Genomic DNA, 8,042 nt, shown 5'->3' with positions numbered 1-8,042 from the left:
ACTTAGGAAACAGGATCAAACAAAGAATAGCCACCATAACAGCAAAACTTGTTGGAACCATCGCCAGAATGTCAATCAAAGATAGCATACACAGATCGTTTCACAGAAACCTTCAATATAGAACAAGTGCATGGACGGATAATCTGGTCAAGATTCTAGAGAAAGTGGACTTCAAATGGACCAGTTTTTCATTGATTAAGGAGCAAATCAAGAAGAAAATACTCCCATCTGTCAAAAGTCGCCACAGAGCCAAAGTAGCTGAAGGAAAATCCACTGCGATTGGTATGAACAAGCCACTGGGTTGTTTGTCAGGCTCTTTCAAGCCTGACAAAACGATATCCACAGACTTTGCAGTAGCCATGCACCGACTCAGACTTGGTTACAAGTGCTGCTGGTAGATAATAAACCCAATAGTTAATGAGTGTCATATCTGTGGAAGATATTTAGAGGCGCCACTATTGCATTACTTTCTGGAATGTGAAGCAACTGAAGCTGTGTGCATCAAACTCCACATTAATCCAACGACAGCAGCTGCATTAGATGCAAATTCCACGGTGACTACAATGATTAGAAAACCAGTTGAAGAATGGGACACAGTAGTGAACACTGTGCATCTACATCCGCCATGAAGATTATGCTATTAAAACATTACTAAACCCAGTGCGCTAAAACAGAAACGAAAAAGAAACGGGAAAAGAAGGAACCCCCTTCCATTTTAAACTTTGACCCACTTATCAGAGTAACAAAATTATCACGAATAAACGAACTCAATTACGGGCTCACTGTAGCCCATGCTACATGGACATTTTGTTTGGAGTAACTAAATCTAAACAACAACAACAAAACTCTCTTCTTTATAAAAATCACTCCAAACACCTACAACGTCAGTTGCAGCCCCGTTCCTATACCAGGTAAGTCCACTACAGGCTCACTATAGCCCATGCAACTTGGAACTTTTTGGAACAAGCTGAATCTAAAACAACAAACAACATTTTTTACTGTTGGTAGAGGTTGTTTGTTATTTAAGATGAGCGGGGACCCGTGCCATCTCTGAGGTGGCGCAATTTTCATAATGTAATCTCTTCTTTTATAGGACTTGATAATGGTCCTAGAAGGACCGAAATATCGTCGTTTCTCCATATTCTGATGTGTGATTTGGTCATCATATCTTCGGCAACGTTATTGTGACTCTTCGTCTGCAGCTATCACATGTGTAACAATGAAAAATATGTCAGTTGCATTTACACTGTTCCAGTAAACGTCTCCGGACAAGTGACTTCCTACTTGATGAAGATGTGATACAACACTGTCCATAATTCCCACACCTGTGTCATAGACATCTGCAGCCTGGCCGAGCAATTGTTACAACACTGTCCATAACCCCACTCACCTTACTCATGGACACCTGCAGCCTGGCCGAGCACCTGTTACAACACTGTCCATAACCCACTCACCTGTGTCATGGGGATTAGTTGCCTCTCCGAGCACCTGTTCATCTCCTTCCACGCTAACTCGGCAAGTAACTGGATCTGACAATATAAAGTTAAAATATAAATACAAAGTACTTCTTTGGTCAGTTATCGTTACTGTGTCTTCCAGGTACAGCGTCTAGACTTGACCTTGCATCAATGTGTGAAATTAAAGGGAAACTTTTCTAGAGAGCGCTTAGGGAAAGCATTCTTCACTAGTCCTTAAGGGAAAGTATGTTTCTCTAGAGATTAAGTTATATCATATACCTAAAGTGTTTATTAGGGTAAAGTATGCTCCTTTATCCCTTAAAGGAAAGTATGCTCCACTAGTGCTCAAGGGAAAATGTGCTACTCTACTCTATTCAGGGTAAATATACTTCACTATCGTTTCAAGGGGTAAGTGTACTTCAGGGTAAGTATACTTCACTAATATTTCACATTAAGTATACTTCACTAATATTTCACATTAAGTATACTTCACCTGTGTTTCTGTGTAAATACATTTCACTAGGGCTTCAGGGTAAGTATACTTCACCAGTGTTTCAGGGCAAGTATACTTCTCAATTGCAACAGGGTAAGTGTGTGGAAAATTTCCATCACAGAGTATGACATGTCTGAGTTACATGGTCTATGAGAGCGCACATGGCTCATGTCTAGCTATTTATAGAACAAAGCCAAACCCTCCCAGGATACAGAGAATGTCTAGTCAGCAAATGACCACCATTTTTAAGACATCACCCCAGGGAGGCATCTGTAATGGTTTCCATACCAGGATGTGAATCTTATAGCCATCCAGTGGCTGTAAGCATATTATGGTAATACTCTAAAATAAATATATATAATCATTAAATAATTGTTTAACCAGATAGGTTTGGTTAACGATTGCATAAAGCGATCTTTAAAACAGGTTGAGTGCTTATACCCACTTTGGTGTTGATTTAACTAGTGTCTAGACTGTGGCTAGAGTAAACACTCCAGCACCACAACAAAGGCACACCACTGTTATACCCACTGAGTTTCTGCCGTTTTATATATATATATATATATATATATATATATATATATATATATATATATATATATATATATATATATATATATATATATATATATATATATATATATGTACACCACCTTTGTATGGTGGTGTAAACTACACATAAAAGTGTACAAGCATTAAGACTCATTGTTTAAAGAGACTAAAGTGTGTCTTGCCATAAACTGTTAGTGAAGTGTGATGTCACACCTGCGCAACACGAGCTGAAGGAGCCAGACACCATAATACATCCCATGCCACCACAACGGCAGTTAACAACACTACACTACTCAGCATCGGGTCTGCATTCACATAAAATAATAAGATTAAGAGTTTGATGAGATAAGCTAGATAGTGTGGGTCCACTTTTCTGGTAGGTCTTTGCTATAATCTCTTTTCCTTTGCAAACTCGCTATACCATGGGCTCATGAGCCCACCTTAGTAAGGTAATTACTTGCCACTTAGGTGCAAGGACGTGTTGTGTGTAGAGGCTCTGTGCTTGGTGAAGATGTCACTTGCAAGTGAGAAGTCGGAGAGGTCACACGCAACTCATCGCTACTTAGAGAAAGGTGTAGCTCCACAAATTCTGTCAAGTAAAAGAGGGTATTTGTCCAATGTGGCTTCACCAACATATTGGACTAGCCTTCTACATGGACAGAATCTGCACATTATATTACAGATTCCACAACATATTGGACTAACCCTCATATTGGATTCACACATTGTGAATCCCAGTGGCCTCATGACCTATATTCTGCCTTGGGTGGGAATTATTCCCCATCTAAAAATAATATTAACTGATAACTGATGAATAGCGTGGTCTTTAGCATAAACTAAAGTCACATGAGAGTGAAGATTCACGTTTTGGGTGCATTTTTGTGTGTTACTGAGTAACATATTAAGTGAGCAGGTAGGTGGTGACATGGGAATTTCCCATCGACACAGGAATTTGGTGATGTCGTCAGAGGCCAATTAGGGAGGAGCAAGGCTGTGACGCGTCACGAGCAGAAGCTCTGTCATTGGTTAAGACGTCACTTGCAAGTGTGGAGTTGGTGAGGCACACGCAACTCGTCACTACATTATGAACGGTACAGTTCTAGTATCTTGGTAAAGGAAGTACCATGACAAGGTTCTGTCAGGAGAGGGTGACTGCGGTATCAACCTCAGTCAAGCCGTCAGCTTCCTGTCCTCAACGAAGATACTATTATTAGTCAGCCTCAGGTAAATTCAAGATTCATCGCCTCTGCTATGAGTCAGCCGATTCATCGGATGAGGAAATATCGGCTGGATCAACATCTCCACGGAAGTGCCCCTACTCAACTGAAGATTTCCTTCCCTGGTTGCCAACAGCTGCAGCGCCCTCTCCTTCTGCAACTGTATCGCAAGCCACCCAGGCTCCGACATCTTCTCATTCTCATCCATCGTCATCTGCCTTTATTCCACCTTACTACATCTGCTGCAGGACCTGCGGTGAAGTATCCATGCAGGACCTGCGGTAGTGTCCATGAAGTGGCAAGGAGGTTGTGTCCTTCTAGACACTATCTCCAACGACAGCACCACCATGACAACACGTAGTTAGACCAACGGACCGGCCAATAAGCCCAGGAAGAAGAAGACCAACGATCCGAGCCTGATGATATCATCAATAAAAAAAGAAGACCAGTAGAAGCGAAGAACACCACCAGAACCGCGACGAAAAGCCCGGTCTCCTGCAAGACACATCAGCAAGCATCCATGTAAATTTCACTCTACCACCAAACCACAGCATCAGCTACAAGTCTTATTATCTACGGTGATTGAGCCACAGATCTGTTTCTCCCCTCTTCGACTTCGCCCCTGCCTTCCATTCCCTGCTTACCTGCTCTAGGGGGCCCTAGGAACGTGGAGGTGATCTGCCAGTTAATTAAAGTGAAAGGTAAGATACAAGATTTGCCAGTTATTTAATGTAGATAGATAACGATGGGAACTGTTTGATAGGACACCTGAGTAAAGTGAGGGAAAGATTGAGTCACCTGTAGCTCACTTTAGGGAGAGAGCTCATGATGACAGGTGAGTGCCTCAGTCTGTAGTTCTCAAATCTGTGACGTGTAACTTCTCCCTCACAATTAAATACGAGTCCGGGTGATTCCTTACTGAGGGTACTGGTATTGTTATAGTGTCAGCGAAGGTGGCACCACTGGGGGTGTCTGCTGTTTTACTTGATAATTATCTGAATTACCTATAATTACCTGAATAGTTTGGCAATTAAGAAGCCCACAACGTGGTAACCTGTAAATTATATTACAGACTCACCACCATATATGAATAATCCTCTACATGGACTGAACCTACACATTATATTACAAGCTCACCAACATATTGGACTGAACATGCACATTATATTACAGATTCGCCAACATATTGGACAAACACTCCACAAGGACTCAACATACACACTCACCAACATATTGGACTAACCCTCTATATGGACTGAACATGCACATTATATTACAGATTCGCCAACATATTGGACAAACACTCCACAAGGACTCAACATACACACTCACCAACATATTGGACTAACCCTCTATATGGACTGAACATGCACATTATATTACAGATTCGCCAACATATTGGACAAACACTCCAAAAGGACTCAACATACACACTACATTACACACTCACCAACATATTGGACTAACCTCCCATTTCTCTTTGTTCGTGACGAACAAATTGTTATTGCCAACGTCGGGGACGTGGTGCAGGGTGATGTACTCGTCCGCGCAACTCACGAAGCAATTAACTGTGCTTCTTATTAAGTCAGCCAACCAATTTCTGCAAGTTGTTGGGAAAGTGCACATTAGTTATTGAGAGTGTGTTCACAAGATATTGGAAGAGTGTGCACAAATTATTCAGGAGTTTACACAAGTTATTGGGAAAACCTATATAAGTTATTAAAAAAGTGTACAGCAATTATTGGGAGAGTGTATATAAGTTATTGTGAGTATACTTAAGTTATTAAGAGAGCATGGACAAGTTATTGGGGAAGAGTAGACAAGTTATTGGGAGTGTAGACAAGATATAAAGATAGTGTACCCAAGTTATTGGGAGTATACAAAACTTATAGGCAGAATGTACACAAGTTATTAGGAGAGTGCACACACGATATTGGGATGATGTACAAATTACTGGGAAAGTGGACAAAATTTATTGGGAGAGTTTATATATGTGTTTAAGGAAAGTGTACTCAGTTTGTTAAGAGACTGTACACAAGTCATTAAGAGAGTGTACACAAATTATTAGAAGGGTGAACAAAGTTATTACGAGGGTATATACAAGTTAGTGCATAAATGAACAAAAGTTGCGAGGGTGTATGCAAGTTATTGAGATGATGTTGTACACAAGTTGTTTGGAACGTGTACACAAGTTGTTTGGAACGTGTACACAAGTTATTGGGAGGGTGTACATAATTTATTGAGAAGGGGTACACAATTTATATCCAATGTTTTGTGTTCTATTGTGTGTTATTTAATATCCCCCTTGTTATACCCATTGAACACTTCAATCCAGTCATTCGTAACTCCTCGCCTGTCAGATAGAATGTAAATTGTACCTTTTTAATTTCTCTTCATATGGGTTTTGAAATCCCGGGTTTAACTTTGTCGTCCATCGCTGAACGCGTTCAGTTAAATTAATGTTGATTCTGTGTACCGATGAAATTAAATGTTTTATTGCTAACGCTCCCAGAAATAAAACCCAGTGTCCTAATATAGTTTCGTTTTTTTTCATAGCACAGGAACTCATTTCTATTTACCAACATATTATTTTCTGTGGCCCATTGAAAGACCTGATTTGCATAAGATTAGAGGTTTGCTCTTTCCTCTGAAAGAAAAAAAGTCTTTCTTCCATGAAAATCCTAATGTCATCTGCTAAGGTTGATACGGAGCTATAGTTTGTGTCTCTATGTCCGATATGAGGATGAGAAAAAGTATAGGAACAAGCATAATACCCTGGTGGACATAGCACTACATGGTGGATTTGTGAACTTTGTGTTCAGTAACACAATGGTCACGCGTGTTAGCTTTCACGAAATCTGAGAATATTATATTTGAATTTGGTTTGTCTTCTGTGGGATCTAAGACCATAATCATGGCGGTCTAGCAACTGAGAGATACAGTAGCTTCCTGTTCTGAACCCCATGTTTTCCAGTATTATGTAAATGCTGTAAATCCTTGTGCTTTGTAATCTTTCTTCCTAGCTCTCAAGAGTTTTTATGATGGTTTGTTATCGGTCAATAATTCTTTTGTAGCTGCTTTACTACCTCCTTTGGAGAGTGGGGTGATCTCTGCTATTTTAAGCATGTCTGGGATGATGTAACACTACTATAAATATACACTAATAATGTAACACTACTACTCATTTGTAACACCACCATACAGTACAACTAATAGTTACACTGGAACCAAAGGTACCCTTCCAAGGAAATGCTACACAGGATTAACTACGCTGCCACCATCTGCCTTGTCCATTAACTATATCAAGCAATGAGGCAAGAAACACTGCTTGACTTGGAGAGTCCTTTTTCTGTAACTGACATTTATTACGTGACGGTTGTTAGGGAGTATTGTAACACGCAGAGAGTACACCAATGAGTCACCATGGGAACATCCTGGTAAGGTCAGCCTATGACCTTATTCAGCTAGAGTTAATTGAAATATTTTCTGGCTCCTCCCTAGTCAGCTTGTTCCTGTTTATGAATAATCCTGATAGTCTTGACAAACAACTGAATGCAACATCTTGAGTGCTTTTTTGCACATCATGGGAAGCTGACGCCCTGATGTGCTGACCAACTATTTAGGTTTGCAAAACACTTTATTACGAGTAGGCTGAATGAGCTGGGAACAGGTCCACACCAGACTTTCCCACAACAGTGTAAAACGCCACCCCCCCCCCTCTTCCTGATTCAGTTGTGTATATACCCCTCTATGATAGGTAGGAGAGAGAGTGCTGGAGTGTCAGAGGCAGTGTGAGGCTGCAGGTCATCAGGCAAGCCTCAGGAGACGGAGTGAATCCACCAGACTGAGAGGCAGGGAGTGATCTTAAGTGATCTTTCCAAATCTGAGTGAGAGTGATCTTTCCAAATCTGGATCCTGTAACAATTGCCAGTATTGCTAGTGTTAAAGTAGGGATTTATAGTTGGTGAATTTCATAATTTGTTCTCAATAAATTCATGTTAAACTTTTCGTCTGTATCAATTGTTGGATCCTCTTAGCCTCTGGATATAGTTTGCTAACAACCGTCACATAATAAATGTCAGTTAAAGAAAAAGGACTCTCCAAGTCAAGCAATGTTTCTTGCCTCATTGCTTGATATAATTAATGGACAAGGCAGATGGTTGCAGTGTAGTTAATCCTGTGTAGCATTTCCTTTTTGGGTACCTTTGGTTGCAGTGTAACCATTAGTGGTACTGTATGGTGGTGTTACACATGAGTAGTAGTGTTACATTATTAGTTTATATTTATAGTGGTGTTACAATGACACCAATATCTAGGCTGTGT

This window comes from Procambarus clarkii, chromosome 58, assembly GCF_040958095.1.
Source record: "Procambarus clarkii isolate CNS0578487 chromosome 58, FALCON_Pclarkii_2.0, whole genome shotgun sequence".
NCBI lineage: Eukaryota > Metazoa > Arthropoda > Malacostraca > Decapoda > Cambaridae > Procambarus > Procambarus clarkii.
Note: the sequence above shows the minus strand (reverse complement) of the source record.